Source organism: Durio zibethinus, chromosome 27 (genome assembly GCF_047325235.1).
Source record: "Durio zibethinus cultivar Kanyao isolate XHJ-2024 chromosome 27, ASM4732523v1, whole genome shotgun sequence".
Classification (NCBI taxonomy): Eukaryota; Viridiplantae; Streptophyta; class Magnoliopsida; order Malvales; family Malvaceae; genus Durio; species Durio zibethinus.
In genome coordinates, this window is record NC_143188.1 from 13,535,254 (window position 1) to 13,552,870 (window position 17,617).

At 31.8% G+C, this 17,617-nt stretch overlaps 1 pseudogene across 1 annotated transcript; it reads right to left on the minus strand.

The window, feature by feature from the left end:
- Window positions 1–1,226: 1,226 nt before the first annotated feature.
- LOC111279466 (wall-associated receptor kinase-like 1) lies at window positions 1,227–8,267 on the minus strand (annotated as a pseudogene). Its single transcript, XR_016334656.1, has 4 exons — window positions 7,554–8,267; window positions 3,111–3,974; window positions 2,734–2,939; window positions 1,227–2,452 (listed from the first exon to the last, which is right to left on the minus strand). The product of XR_016334656.1 is annotated as a wall-associated receptor kinase-like 1 (transcript).
- Between the last annotated feature and the right edge of the window lie 9,350 nt (window positions 8,268–17,617).

Genomic DNA, 17,617 nt, shown 5'->3' on the forward strand with positions numbered 1-17,617 from the left:
AAGGAAAATTTTCTCGTGTATACTTTTTTATCAATAAAATTAATAAATTTGTTAATAGTTCTTTAGTAAACATTGTAAATTCAGAGTGATTTGCATATTAAAATTTTTATTCTTGGTTGAATGATTATGTAGTTAGTTATATGAAAAAAAAATATTTGATAATATTAACAATGATGCAATTATATTTCTTTTAAGATATGAGATCCCTTCGTTCATATTTATAATAATATAACAACATATTATTTAAATTTTTTATTCATAATTTCTATATATTATAAGTTGATATCTCTAAAAAAAATTCCTAAATCTATTACTACTAGCGAAGTATTTAATCCTTATAACGCAATCAATTTTTCTTGGTTATTTAAATATTATATATTATCTTTATTCAATTAAATAAAAAATGAATTTAAAATGAATTTTGTATAAAATGAAAAGGAAATATGCCAATAAAAATTACATACGATAAAAGGAAAAAAATTATATATATATATATATACATATATATGTTGTCTCTAAATCCAAGAAGAATAAATTTCTCTTTATTTATCCTACAAAGCTACCTTTTTACATAATTTTGTCTTTATACTATCGTATATCGTACAAAGCTACAAAGTTAACAACTTGCTATGCAAAGTTTCCGTTTGTAACTTTAAAAAGTAGCATAACGTGGCTTTTTGAGAGAACGGGTGCTAAAAGCGGCTGACAAAGGTTAGTGCCCTTAGCTGCCTTATAAACAAAATTAAAAAATATATATTATATATTTTCGATGGCTAAACTAATTAAATAGCCAATCAAGTCTACTCTTTTGTATCAAAACCAAAAATTCCACAATCTTATCAAATCATTCAAAAATTATTTCTAGCCATCTCCAATGAATCCTTGGACGGATATTAATTGTAGACGAACGCCGAAACAGCCAGCGTTTGATTACTTTAAAAAAAAAAAAAAGAAATCAATAATCTCAGATGAAAGGGAATATTAAAACAAAAATTATTAATCTCAGAATTGGTGTGTTTGACCATCGTCAAAAGATTATTCTAATCAATCATTACATTTGAAAAGGAGATGGTCTTAGACGTGCATTTGAGACCTTCTATGAGGGGCGAGCAGAAAGTAACGAGAGGAAGGAAAAATGAAATAAAAAGAGTTAGAAATTAAAACAAGGATGAGCTGAATGACACAGGCAGATAACTTACAAAGAAAACACTCCGAAGGCAGAAAGTTTAACAAGTTCTGTTGGAAACTAATTAGGGGTATGCATCCAATGGCAGAGTTACACTATCGTTTATAATTGATCTAGACGTTGAACAAGAAGTAATAGCCCAAGGTTCGATCATCTCATCTATATCAGAATCTTCATCCACACTCTGTTCAATAGCATTAGCTTCTTCTGATGCTCTAATCCTCTCCAGCTCCATTGCAACTTGTTTCATTGTGGGTCTTTTCTTTCCATTAAGATTCAAGCTTCTTTTCGCTAGCTTTGCAACTGCTATAATCTCTTCTTCTGGACCATTATTCCTTGCCATTGGATCAAGAATGTCAAATAGGGAATTCTCCTTCATTGTAAGCAGAAAAAAGGCTACCAAGCTTCTCACTTCCTCTGCTTGTGTTGAAGAGATGGGTTTTTGTCCTGTTAGCAGTTCAACAAGAACAACTCCAAAACTATATACATCACTCTTCTCTGTAAATTGACTCGACCGAAAAAACTCCGGATCCAAGTATCCGAAAGTTCCTTGTACTTGAGTGGTTATATGAGTTTGCTCAAGTGCAACTGATCTTGAAATTCCGAAATCTGACACTTTTGCTCTGTATTTATCATCCAAAAGTATGTTGCCAGATTTGATGTCTCGGTGATAAATAGGGACAGAAGCAGCTGAATGCAAATAGGATAAAGCATTGGCAATTTCAATTGCAATTCGTAAACGGATTTCCCATGTCAATGGGAATTCTTCATTTTGATCATGTATGAGTTGAGACAGTGTTCCATTGGGGATGAACTCATAAACTAGTAAAGGGACCTTTGTCTCCAGGCAACATCCTAAAAGCTTAACCACGTTTCTATGGATAATCTGTGATAAAATTATCACCTCATTGATGAACTGTTCAAGCTTCTTTTCGTCAAATGTCTTCTCTTCCACCATTTTAGACTTCTTGATTGCCACGATGCTTCCATCCGTTAACATTCCTTTATAAACTGTTCCTTGCCCTCCTTGACCAATGATTCGATTCTCGTGATAGTAATCTGTCGCCTTTTCCAACTCCTTTGAAGTAAACAACCTTATTTTTTCAACATTCCCTTCATTGCTGGACAGTTGCTGTTGCAGCAGCAAGCCTCCGTTCCTTTTAAAGTATCTTTGCTTAAGCTTGATGTTTTTTCTTCTTTCTAGTACTTTGTGCATTCGCCATGTACCAAGTAGCACAAATACTGTCCCAATACTAGTGCTGCAACCTGTATGGGAAACATAATTTATTAATACAAAAGGTAAATTTGCAAAATAATATATATATAGATATATATTAAGAAAAACCATTCATACATGACAACATGATTCATATTTTCTATCTTTAAGAAAGTGAATTTATCATCAATTGAGCTTTAACCTAAGTTTAAAGCTCAAGCGGTGAGAGTGGGATGCAATTTTAGTATAGTTCTTGTGTTGAATGAAACCTATTATATGCTTCCTCTTATTAAATTAAAAAAATATAAAAGAGAGAGAATTTGACGCGTACTTATACTGATGATGGACGAATTTGAAGACTCTTTGGGCTTCTTCATCGGAAACTCTGGTGAACCAGTTAAAACTGTTGCTATGCACCTAGCGTCTGCAGTTGCGTTTTCATACCCATCAGGGCATCCCACGAACAATAGTTGCCAGGAGCATTCAAACAAAGCATACAACAGTACCTATATTTAAGATCCCTGCAATTTTCTTTATCTGCCATTTATGAAATGAATAAATATAGTTATATTCACGTAAAATATGCTAATTAAGAAATACCAAAACAAATAAAATGTTTAATTTTCCTTTCTTTTGTGCAAATTTTCGCTATCCGGATCGTAACAAAATATTCTTATATTATAGTGAGACTCGTGTTATGTACGATACCTTCGCATACATCAGAATAATAGTCGTAATTGTCAATGTCAGAATTGACTTCCACTCTGCAAACACATAGATGGCTGGCGCTCAAGTTTGTCCAACAATATTGACCACCGGAGCTACAAAAGGTATTTGAACCATCTTTCAACTCACACAGCCCACGTTTCAGTGTGCCCCATTGCAGTGCTGTAGGAACGTGTCCTGCTTTTGGTGTGCCCCGTTGCAGTGTCATGGGAACGTGCGTCCAACCGCTTACGCCATTCTGATCTGAAAGTATTGTCCCACTTGAATCGGAATCGAACAAACTTACGTCAACCATGAAAGCAGATCCGCATGATCTCCTGCTGCCATTACTAGGATAAATCTCTGTCATGTTTGCAGTAAAGGAACTGAGACCCGGACGAATTTTCGTAAGGCAGCTAACATTGGAAGTCATAATGTTGCTACAACGGGGTTGCAGGCAGCTACCAAAAGGATAATCAGTTCGGTTACGAAGAATAGTTACCAAACAACCGCAACCTACAGACACGAATCTGTTGAAGATATCTGAGAAGAAGAAGGGGCTGCCTGTTAGGTTGACACTAACCCCATTATTATCTTCACTTTTATTGAGGGAATTGAAGTAAGTTATTGAATTGTTGACGATAACTGTGCCTCGAGAAAATGAAACATTGAGTAGTTGCATATTGATGCTACTTATGAAAGGCTTTGGCCCATCACCGGTTTCGTTGCAACTTACTCTAAACCACTTATTCCTGTAACACCCGACTTTAATTCCAAATGGGAATGGAATATCAACCTTCCCACATCTTTCAACACAGACAGACTTGTGAGGTATTGCGACAGCTGGTACTGGTTGGCATTGTGAGGCTGCTTAGCATGAAAAAGTAAGGCACCGATTAATAATAATAACAATAATAAATTTTGTTGTTAAAATTGACATAAATATTTAATTTTATTCAGACAAATAAAATTGAATTCAAATTGCATCATTTCAAGTACCTCAATTTATTTAGTTTCGTTAGACTTTTCGGACTAAATTGTGTGAACCGAAGTTTAATTTTTCCAAGCCGAAATCACTCCGGCCAGAATTCAATTTCAGTCCACTACATGTTGAATGGATCATTTGTCCCAATCGAGCTCAAAGCCCAAATTTGAATTTAATAAGAAGGCACAATTCATGCAATTAGATTAACATTTTAATTAGGTAAATAATTTAATTAACTAAAAAAAATCAATCACATTGGTAGACAACGGATGCCGTCAACAACCCACGTGCCAGTCAACCTCCACTCTTGTCTACAACCTCCCATTCCCAGGTGCACGCCGTGACTATCATATTTAGTTATGTCAGCCATTACCATCCATTGAAGAAATCTAGCCTAAAACTAAAACAAGAATGACAGCAACTCTAAAACACCAGGAAATTAGATACAATTTTTTTTTTTTTTAAATCTTGGACTCTGGACAACCACCCTTACCGCAGGATATTCGGTCAGTGGAAAGGCTGCGGCGGCTCCTTGGAACCTCACAAACCCAAAAAACATGAGATTTGATGACCCACCTTAGCTCTATAAATTGAGCCTTTATGAACACACACACAAAAAAAAAAAAGGAGGAACCTCTGTGGAAAAAAAAAAAAAGAACTTTTCTAACCTGCTCAAAAAGGTGCTAACACCCAATATAAAAAAAAAAAATACATCCCACGTAGAGGGAACCACTACACCAAAAAAAAAGCCAGAAAATAATTTAAAAAAAAGACTTTGGTTGAAACTTTAAAGGTCGATATGAGTTTTTAAGGGTCATTTTTTGAGAAACGAGGCTAAGAAGAGTCTTTTGGGCTTTTTTGAAATTTTTTGGTTACCGGTGATGAAAACCGACGGAAGACAGCAACAACTGACCGGATTCTGGGTAACTATGGTGAGTAGGCAAAGAGAGCTGAAGGTATTTTTTCAGAAAAGGGTGAAAATAAGTTTTTTAAAAATTTTGTTCTTTTATACAAAAAAAAAAAAAGGACAAAATGGTGCGTTATAGGGAAGTAGGATCTGCGTCGCTTTCACCTGACAACCTATGCATTTGACCTTTAACCTATGCTTCTCTCAGCCCTTAAATCGATCTTATTAAACCGCTGTTGAATTATTCGATCTGCATCTCTTAATGTTTAAACCACTAACGAATTGGACTAAACCGCAACAAGCTATCCCAAATCGTCAGTGAACCGGCTAAATTGGATTAAATCGTTGACCAACCGGTTTATGTTTTTTGAAAAATTATTTTCTGATTTTTATCAATTTAGTTATTTTCTTATTTATGCATGTCTAAAATTCTAGATCTCTAAAATAAATATTTAATATTTTTTATAGTAAAATAATGCTAATAAAATAAAATTTAGATTTAAAAAAATAACAAAATTTAATGTATTTATTCTTAAAAAAATGTTATTAATAAATAAAAAAAAAATTTTATCTGATGATAAGATTTAAAGAAATCTAAATAGTTATTCTTTAAAATGTAAAAATATTTTTTTAAATATAATAACGTATTAGAGTGTTTGTAAAAATTTTTAATAAAAAAAATTCCTACTCTTTGTTTTGCTAATAAAAAATTATGTTAATTAAATATAAAATTAATTTTGTTTATGATAAAAATTATTAATGTTTTTTATTTACTTATATCTAATATTTATTTTTTAATATTTTGTACATTAATTATTAATTTATTATTAATGATTCATATTGATGTTTCATACAATTGTATGTGTCTATATTATTCTGTAGTAATAAATTAAAAATAGACAAATAAATAAATAATTTCTACAAATAAAGAGTAAGAGCAAGTAAAAAAAAAGTACTATTAATATTAATTACTCAATTGACCTAATAGTTTTATGGTCTAATTTTAATTTTTAAAAAAGTTTTCTAAAATATCAAAATTAATTGACATAATATTAATTTAATTTTAATAATTAACCATTTGAATAGCAAATAGTACAATGGAAAATGAAGATAACATATTTATGATGTCACAGCTTAAGAAAAATTATAAAAAAATGAGGATGATTATTTAACTATTTTCTTGCTTTTATTGTTAAGAGTAAAAAAAACAAACAAAGGGGTTTTTATTTATGATGTATAAATATAGAAATTGATTTCAATTATAATAATATAATTGATTATTTTAATTTTTTATACATAATCAAGAATGTTAATAGAAAAAAATTGAAAAGATAATTTAAAGTTATTAAATTTTAATAAATTAATAATTTATGTTATATTTATTATTTTTAATTGCATTAATATTTTAAAATGTAAAATTATGCTCAATGTAATTTTGGATCATTTTGAGTAAGCATTTCAAGTCCTTCAAGTTCATCTTTTGGGTTCGGGTTAGGGTACAGATCATTTTAAGTTTTGATCAATTTAAATTTGAATTAATTTGAATTTGATCAATTTGAATTTGAGTTCATTTGAATTCAAATTAATTTGGAATTGCTTTGAATGGATTTGGATTATTTTACTTTTTATTTTAATCAAGTTAAATTTAGATTCAAACTGATTAAACAAATATTTCAAGTTTGGATTAATTTTGCCAACTATAGCTACAGTCTTCTAACTATTCCAATACACTATTAAAGTTTAATTTAATATTGTTGTTGAAAGTAATTTTTGTATTTGGAAATTGATTGACTCAATCTTAATGCAATACAACAAAAACAAAAGTGTATTTTTCTGATTTTTAAACTCAAACAAAAAAAATTACTCAAGAAATATTTTTTTCTATGAAAAAGTATGTTTGAAATAAAAAAAATATATTATCCCTATATTTTTACTATTATATTACTTATACATAATTTTTTAAATATTTCAATTACTCTTAATATTTTTCATAACAATATTAAATACTTAAAATTTATAATCTCACAAAATTTTTTAATAAATTTTTCCAACCCAAACTGTTTTAACCTCAATCATAATGCTCATACCACTTATTTGTATTCCCAATCCCAGATTTTTTTTCTTTTTTAAATGTTTCCATACCGCAAAGATTTATTAAATTAAAGCATATATAATATTAAAAAATAATTATGCAATATAATTGAGCTAGAGTGGGATAGTTCTAGGCTGCAAAATGCTTACTGAAAGCCCAACCCGAAAGCCCAACCCGGATTTCAAGCAAACTTTAAAAAATTTGTTTAAATTTATTTAATGAATTTTAATTTTTTATGCAAATTCTTTCAAATATTAGATAACTTTTTGAATTTGTGCGAATAATTTTGACCAATGAATAAGTCTATTGAACCTAAGTCATGACAATTTCGAGGAATTACTCCATCCATAGACGAGTTTAGCCTCAAGCTCGCATGATATAAAAGATCCATGTAATAAACTTTTACATAAATTATTTAAAAAAAAAAAAAAAGAGAAATCAAAGTAGAGTGATCATACTGACCGTTCAAATCGCATTCGACGGGATTCCACTCCAGCATTGCAGGAACATGCGTCCTATCAATGCTTATGTCGTTTGGAAATTCAATATCTAGACCCAATGAGTTAAACACGAAAGCAGATGTGCATCTCTTGCTGTATTCTTGCTTCCCAGAATCAATGATCTCTGTCATGGTTGCAGTATAGGATTTCAGATTTTCAGGAATTATGGCATAGCAGCCTCCTATTTTAGAAGCCTGGTCGCCACATCTTTGTTGCAGGCAGCCTGCGATGGGATCAGATTGAATATTACGAGAAACAGTGGCCAAATTGCCGCAACCTACTGACCCGAATTTATTGAATCTACTTGAGAAGAAAAATGGACTGCCTTTTAGGTTGACACTAGCGGGTGCAGTGGTGCCATTGTTTCCCTTTTTGCCGCAATTGAGATAAGTTACCGGATTGTTAACGGAGACAGCATGTAACCAAGACCAACGGAGTAGCTCCAGATTGATGCGACTGATGAAAGGCTTTGACCCGTTACTGGTTTTGTTGCAAGTCACTCTAAACCACGAATTATTATAGCAACCAGTTTTTGTTCCAAATGGAGGTCGAATACGAACATCCCCACAGATTTCATGACAATCAGACTTGACTGCTCCTTGCGATGTTGCGGGTTGAATAAGCCATGGTAGCAGGCTGAAGTAAAACACCAAGTAAACGCCCATTCTCTCTTAATTTCACCCACCTTTGATAGTTAATTTCTTTCTATCAGGAAAATCAATGAAGATTTAGCTAGGTGCATGTAAATATAGGCCGAGCGTAAACTCAAAAGTTTCAAAGAAATTTCTTAGCTCTTGCGTCCCAGTTTCCTATACTTGACCCCCACCAAAGCGCTAACCATGTTTAGGGAAAAAAGAAAACATCTCTATCAATCATAAAACCTTTCACATTGATGCACAGATGTTTTGACAAAATCAAATTATAATACGAATGTAGATATTAAAATTTTATAATATCTTAACTGGAAATTTAATTTAATTAATATAATTTTTTTTAAAAAAAATTTAATAAATTTGGATTCAAATTTTAATATCTATAATTTTTTTTCCTTATCTTCAAACTATAGATTCTTTTATACTAAAAAAATTTATAATTTCTTTCTATTTAGGTCTTAATGTTCTTTTTTTTTTTTTTTGGTTTCATTAGCTTTTTTTAGGATTGATGCACGGGAATAGAGTTTTTTAGGGGATTAAAAATATTATTCCTTCTGTCTTATTTTCTTAGTAAATGTCTTAAAAGTATGTCATTTTTTTTTTAACATTTAAAATTCTTATTTTTTTTATATTTTAAAATTATTTTCTATGATTTTTTTTTAAATTTTTTGACATTAAAAATCATAAAGTTTTATTTTTTTAAAACATTTTTAAAATTTAATATTACATGCATTAAAATCAAATATATTTTTTAAACTCCATAAAAATCAATACATAAAAAATAATATAGAATGGAGGGAATATAATTTTATTTTATTTTATTTTATTTTTTTGTAATTCAAAAAAGTATTTCTTTGAATCAATACTCTTTTCAATTTTAGTTGTGGGAGATGGATAGGTATACGATTTCACGTTCAGGAATCGTGACAAAATATAGGCGAAATTATATTTTGGGGCAATGCAGTGAGAATAATTATTGATTACTAAAATAAAAAAAAAAAGAATTATTAGAAAGAAAATGTCAACTCTTAAAATTTGTTACAAGAAAAATGACTTTTACAATTTTGTCTTCATTGGTGGTAGAACGAGAAAAAAAATTAAATAGCCAAAAAATTGGTGCCCATGTTTTTTCCGGATTCCTTTTGTTTCAAATGTAATATTTATTTTGTATTTTCCTTTTGTTTCAAATTTAATATTTATTTTTATTTTTATTTTTATATTAACTGGTGGAAATTTCATATTGAACTTTATACTAAAGTCAAGGTTGAAGTCACAATATATATCCACATATCTTATTATGAAGTGTATTAATTGTACATATAATAGAAGTATCATGAAGTGTAATAAATTTACATATAATACAAGTACAATGTATATATAATTCTAATGTTATGTACATATTTATAAACTATTTTATATATTATGTTTGGCACAAAAGATTATGATAAGATAGTATAAGATGATATTATTAATAGTATCATAACGTATAGATCCGTGGACCTATCACTAGACTTGGAATGGAAAGGAGTCGCCACTAATCTTTTTTGATTAGATGTGATTGGCCACCTGATTAAAGCTAATCTGCAAAATGAATGTTAGGTTTGGAAGTCGATCGTGCATGAGGAAAGTTATAGCACCCCTAAAACACTCATCCAATGGATGGTAACAGTTTGACTTCAAATTATCCAAGCCTTGTTTATATTTTTTTTTTATAATTTATCAAATAGTAAATTTTTTACTTTACTTTTTTCCTTTTTTTTTCTTTATCCTTTTTCTTATTTGTTTATTATTATTATTATTATTATTTTTAGGAGAAGTCTCATTTTTCTTGAGGAAACAAAAAATAATTTTTTCTTTTTTAAAAAAAGAAAAAAATTAGGGAATAAAATATGGGTAAAATAAATCAATTAAAATAGAAATAAAAAAAAAGAAAATGAAAAAAGGAAAACTTGCAGTCGGGTCCGGTCGGAACGCAGGTTAACACGCGGATCTTCGGGTTGACGCGCGGATCATAGCTTGATAAACAACGTTGTTCTAGAGTGATATAAAAGGTGCCTCTTTGCGTTTTTCCCTCAGAACCGTAGAGCTTTTCTCTCTTAACCTAAAAATTCTTTGACCTCTCTCTAAAATATCTGTCGAAAAGTTCAACAACAAACTAAAAATTCCACTGGTTTCTGGAAACTTCATCAAAAAATTCAATCGAAAATTGGAGAACCCACTGGTTTTTGGAAAACCAATCGAATTCTGGAAACTTCACTAGAATCTCACTGGAAACTTCAACCTTCGTCAAAAAATTCAATGTTCTTCATAAACCCAGAAAAACCTAAAAAAATCTGAAAAAAGACCCAAAAAAATCCAAAAAAAATTTTAGATGATTCTAAGCCCTTCTTAAACCTCTTACAACCTCAAAACCCCCTTCAGAAACCCACAATCATGCACAGAACTACAAATTGAACCTGAAATCCCTATCCTTGATTCCCAAGAACCCTTATTGCCAAAACTTTCCCAAAGCTTCCTTAACAATTTCCCTTGTGCTTTTTCTTGTTTTTTATGTGTTCTTGCTTTGTAGAATAGGTCCAATTTATAGGTAGCTTAGGATCAATTTAGAAAATGGATAGAATCAATCCCAGGCTTGATTCTTGGGATTGCATTCTGTCCGAGACTTTAATTCTAAAATTTCAGCAGTCTAATTTGATTTTGTATTGACCCCAAAAATATTGTGATCCTGATTCAAATGCAGATTAAGCAAAAAAGGAAATAGAAATAGAAATAAATAAAAATAAAATAAAATAATAATGGTGATAATAATAATAATAATAATAATAATAATAATAATAAAAGTAGTAATAATAATAATAATAACAATAAACATCCACTTGGACCAAAATGAGCCTTAATGGGCTCGACCCAAGTGGGCCTACCCAAAATGGGCTTAATTGGGCCCAAGTCAAAATAGGCCAACTGAGCTTGGATAAAGATGGGCCAAATTGGGCTTAGATCAGAATGGGCCCAATCGAGCCTGAACCATAATGGATCTAATTGGATCCAGACCAAAATGAGTGTCTACAGTTACCCCTATTTGCACATCTTTATCATACAAAGATGTTGCAAAGACCTAAACACCCATTTTGATCTTGAATTCGAGAAATAACCTGGATGAAACTAAGGTCAGGTGATTGGGACTAGACCAAGAGTCAAATACATAACCAAAACTGAGTCGAGATTGAAAATAATTGATTGGGATAGAACCAGGAGTCATAAGAAATGATCTAAACTTAGCCAAGATCAGGTGATTGAAACGAAACCACAAGTCGAAATAAGGTGACCAAGACTGAGTCAAGGTTGAAGATGAATAATCAGGATGAAACCATGAATCATGTGATCGAGAAGAAACCACGAGTCAAAATAAAGCAATCAAAATCGAGTCAAGGTTGAAAATAAATGATTGGGATGAAACCATGAATCATGTGACCGGATCAAAACCACGAGTCGAAATAAAGCAACCAAGATCGAGTTGAGATAAAAAATGAATAATCAGGATGAAACTACAAATCATGTGATCGGGATAAAACCATGAATTATGTGACCCAGATGAAACCACGAGTCAAAATAAAACGACCAAGATCGAGTTGAGGTTAAAAATAAATGATCAGGATGAAACCATAAATCATGTGATCAAGATGAAACCACGAGTTGAAATAAAGTGACCAAGATCGAGTCGATGTCGAAAATAAATGATTAGGATGATGTTGCAGGTCATGAGGTGAAATTAAATGAGTGGACGATGCAAGTGCATGTCTTATGCAAATGAAGCATCAATTGTGGTACTAAGGTTTTCGTATCCTCTTTTTTGCATACCTTTAGTAGAGAAAAGTCTAGGTTGGGTTAAGGTCTCTCTTTTGTTTTTTTTTTTGGGTTAGCCTTTGCCTTTATCTCTTTTAACTTTTCAAAATAACACACTTCTTATGATTTTGCTCAATTATTAATTATTATCCCAATTCCAAAGTATGAGGATGTAAATTATGCATTTCTTTCATTCATGGTAAGGTATAAATGAGAAGAGTAATGTACAAGATTTAGAGAATGATAAGATGGCTTTCATTTATCTAGATAATCAATTGTAAAAGATGGTGTGAAGGGAGAAAAATGTACAGAAGTGGTTATTTTAGGGAGGCAGTGCCCTAAGACAAATGATTAGATAACCATGATAATAAATTTCATATTCTCATTCAAAAACTTAATAAAAACTTGATGCCCCAATACTTCAAAGTTCTATGCCGATTTCAGTTGCCTTTTAGAGTTTTGATCCTTCATTTGGTTTGAAGTCACCCTTTCGGGTTTTGACTTGGATTTTCCCTCTTTTTTTTATATGGTTTAAACTGCCATTTCGAATTTTCAATTTGACCTTTTTTTTTTCTCTTTTTTTGTAAAATATCAAGCAAAATACTTTTTCACTACATCAGAGTTGACAGGACCAGGAAGTTCATCTTTATCCATCTCTGACAAGATTAAGGCTCCTCAAAAAAAAAACTCTTTTTACCACATAAGGCTCTTCTTAATTTTGAGTTCATTTTTCTCTATCATCATGATGACTTGGAAGAATCTTTTTCATCACGAATTCTTCCTCTCGAAACTACCGAGGTCTGACCTTTTTATCATGAGCTCCCATCATTATTTTTTGGTACAATTGGCTATGGCATAAGGCTGTCAATCTCTTCTCCTCAATAAAGTTCAATTGCTCATAGTGTTCCCGAATCCATTTAGCTTTTTCTAGTCCTATTTCCCTTAGAATCCTCAGAGATGGAATTTCTACTTCTATTGGTAATACAGCTTCCATCCCATAAACCAAAGAAAAAAGAGTTGCTTTCATAGAGATGTGCACAAAAGTTTGATATGCATGTAGGGCAAAAGGTAACTTTTCGTGCCAATCCCTATATGTTTCAGTCATCTTTTCCAGAATCTTTTTGATGTTTTTATTCGTGGCTTCCACTACACCATTCATTTTTGGGCGATACAGGGTCGAATTATGATGTTTGATTTTGAATTGAGCACATATTTCCTACATCATCTTGCTATTTAGATTTTTGACATTATCTGATATAATTCTTTCTAGAAGCTCATATCTGTAAATATTTTTTTTGATGAATTTACAGACCACTGCTATAGTCACTGTCATGAAAGAGGCGGCTTCAACCCATTTGGTGAAGTAGTCAATCATCACAAAAATGAATCTATTCCCATTTAAAGCCTTTGGTGTGATAAGGCCAATGACATTCATGCCCCACATGGAAAATAGCCAAGGTGGTGCTATGACATGCAAAGCACTGGGTGGAGCATAAATCTTATTAGTATAAATTTGGCATTTATGGCACCTTCGGGCATAATCGATGCAATCTTTTTTCATTATCAACCAATAGTATCCAACTCGCATGATCTGTCTTACCATCATATGCCTATTTGCATGTACCACACATACGTAATTGTGCACCTCTTCAATAATTCTGTTGGCTTCAAATATATTTACACAATGGAGTAACACTTGATTTTTACCTTTTTTGTACAAAGTTTCCCCATCTAGAAAGAATCTCATGACCAATCTTCATAAGATTCTCTTATCATTTTTTATTGCTTAATTTGGATACTACTAATTTTTTAAATACTGCATGATATCATAATATCATGGGCGACCATCCTCCTCTTCTTCTAGGTTGGCATAATGTACTAGTATATCTTTGATATCCAATTTGATAAGTTGAATGTCTGCAGTGTCACCAATCTGTACCATCATGGCTAGGGTAGCCAAAGGCATCTACAATCTGATTTTCCTTATGAAGCAAGTGTTCAACCTGAATTACCTTGAATTGTTTGCACAACTCCAAGATATATTATAATAAGGGATAAGTTTAGAATCCCTTGTCTCTCATTCACCTTTCAACTGATAAATGACCAGAGCTGAGTCCTCAAACACCTTTAATATTTCAATCCTCCTACCTAAAACCACATACAGCCCTATGAAACATGCTTCATACTCAGTAATGTTATTGGTGCAGTTGAAATTTAACCTTGTTGTAACAGGATAGTAGTGCTCCGTTAGAGATATCAAAACTGTTCCAATCCAATGCCCAATGGTATTAACGGCTCCATCAAAATACATTTGTCATATTTTTTTGTCATTGTCATCTTCTTCCAATTTTGGGATGGCCATTAATTCCTTATCGGAGAAGTCAAGCTTCATGGGCTCATAGACATCAGCGCCCCTATTTGTAAAAAATTCAGCAATGATACTTCCTTTGATTACTTTTTTGCTTACATATACTATGTCATATTCAAAAAATATCACTTGCCATCGTGCAATTCTTCCTGATAGTGAAGGCTTTTCAAAGATATACTTAATGAGATCTAGTTTAGCTATGAGCAAAGTTGTATAGTATAACATGTATTGCCTGAGTCTTTTAGCCGTCCAAGCCAAAGCATAACACATTTTCTCTAATGATGAATACTTGGACTTGTACTCCATGAATTTCTTACTCAGGTAATAAATAGTTTTTTCTTTCTTGCTAGATTCATCTTGTTGGCCTAGCACACATCCCATCGAGCCTTCATATACCACTAGGTTTAGAATTAATGGTTTTCCTGGGATAAAAAGTGCTAATATTTGAGGGTTCGATAAATACTGCTTGTTCTTATCAAAAGCTTCTTGACATTATTCATTTCATTCACCAAGATTGTTCTTCCAAAGGAGTTTGAAAATGGGGTCACATTTAAGAATGAGTTAAGAAATGAACTGAGATATATAATTCAATCTGCCCAAGAAGCCTCGAACCTCCTTTTGAGTACTTGGTGGTGATAAATTCTAAATGGCCCAAATTTTATCTAGATCTACTTCTATTCCTCTTTTGCTAATTATAAATCCCAACAACTTTTCTAATCTGGCTCCAAATGTATACTTAGCTGGATTCAGTTTAAGCTAGAACCTTTGCAACCTTTCAAATAACTTTCTGAGGTTGATTACATGATCCTCTTTTTTTCAAAACTTGGTGATTATGTCATCCACATACACCTCAATCTCCTTATGCATGATATCATGGAAGAGTATCACCATAGCCCTTTGATAAATTACCCCAACATTCTTTAGCTCGAAAGGCATAACTTTGTAGTAAAAAGTTCCTCAAATGGTGATAAAAGCAGTCTTTTCCATGTCATTAAAAGCCATTTTTATCTGATTGTACCCAGAGAATCCATCCATAAAAGAGAATACTAAATGTTGGGCCGTATTATCCACCAAAGTATCGATGTGAGATAAAGAAAAATTATCCTTAGGTTTAGCTTTATTCAAATCTTTATAAGCTACACACATTCATACCTTGCCATCCTTTTTGGGAATAGGTATGATATTAGCCACCCATTCGGGATACTTGACCACTTGTAAAAAGTCTGCATCAAATTATTTTTTAACTTCTTTTTCAATTTCAATAGCATCTCTGATTTCATTCTTCTTAGCCTTTGCTGTATTGGTTTGTATTTTGGCTTTAATGGTAACTTATATTCCTCTATTTTAGTGCTGAGTCCAGGCATATTTTGGTAGGACCAAGCAAAGGCATCCATAAATTTTTAAAGCAAATCTTTTAACCGCCGTCGGTCAACAACTAAGAGTGAAGTACCAATCTTGACTTCTTTTTTTGTTTTTAAGGTTACATAAATTGATCGATTCAATCACTTCTTGATGAAGCTCAATGGATTTATCCTTTTGTTCAATTAGCCTTATTAAATCCAGAGATAAAGTATGTTTCTCATAATCTTTTTTAGTATTGAGTTCATCCGTATTAATTAAATTTTCAAAGTTAAACACTAGATCATTGTCAGGATTATCTTCGCATTCATCTAAGAACCTGAAAGTTAATAGAATAGAAAATATTGGCAAGAGACTTTGATGGTGGAATGAATGGAATGGAAGAAATGAACAAAATGCATATTCCTAATTTTATTGAAATAATGAAAAATAAAATGCCTAAACATGAGACTTTATCCTAATGCTTTTGGGCATATGTGATTAGGATATGAGATTACATTGAAGGAAAATAAAAAATAATAGGTATTTAGAGGACCTTTCAATTCTATAATTCATATTCTGATGAACAATGGTAAACCATAGCTTTTTTATTTTGGCTTCCATCATCCACCATGTGAATGGACAAATTGGCAAAAGCTTCCTCCCACTTAGGTTCCTCTTTTGCATCTTCTTTAGCTTTTGGAAACATGTATGCTTTAAGAGTGAAAATCTCATTTAAGTAGGGAAAAATAATTAATTTGTTCCTTGTCTTACTCTGAGGCTTGGTATTTTCTTCATCCTATAACCTAATCCTGTTCTGTCGCTATTATCCTTAAGCTTTGGGAATTCTCTCATCCCTTAAGGTTCTTGCCCAAATCGAACCCAATACTCGTTGACCATCTGATTAATTATAATTCAACTAAATTTAAGTTTTTCATCTACTGCATTAACAGGTTCAAAGGATCTGTATGAGCACTCCAATGATTCTTTCATTACTTTTACATATGAGGCATTTATGGGTTAGGTTACCAGTAAATCTCCTTCCCAACCACAATCACTAATTGCCCTTTTGCATTGAACTTGATTTTTTGGTGCAATGAAAAAGGAACAGTGCTTGCCTTATGGATCTATGGTCTTTCTAATAGGTAGTTGTATGATGGAGAGATATCTATAACTTGAAATTTTATATGAAAAACACATGGACCAATCTATATAGGTAGCTTAATATCTCTTAATACTTCTCACCTAGTCCCATCGAATGCTCAAACCACCATTTGACTATTCTGGATATAAGACATATCAAAGGATAATTTTGCCAGAGTAGACATGAGCATAACATTAATGGTCGATCCACTGTCAATAAGGACCTTGGCCACTATATAACCTTTGTATTTGATAGTGATATGTAATGCTTTGGTGCTTTTTTTGCCTTCTGATGGGATCTCATCATCACTAAAAGAAATATGGTGTGGCATTACCAGATTGCCTGCCAAATGATTCACATACTCCATGGAGACATTATGGGCCACATAAGCCTGATTTAATACCTTTAATAAGGTATTACGATGCAGTTCAAAATTCAACAGAAGTGATAACAAAGAAATTTTGGTTGGTATCTTATTCAATTGCTCTACCACAAAGTACATACTATGTTTGACTAGCTTTACGAACTCGCAAGCCTTTTTTTCAGGCACAAGTTTTGATGTATCTTTCTCTGAGATTTCTGGTTCAGTTTGCTTCTCTTTTCCTTTTTTTGATTTATTCAAAGTCTCTAGAGTATAACATATCCCACTTATAGTTATGCCCATTATTCCTGTTATATGG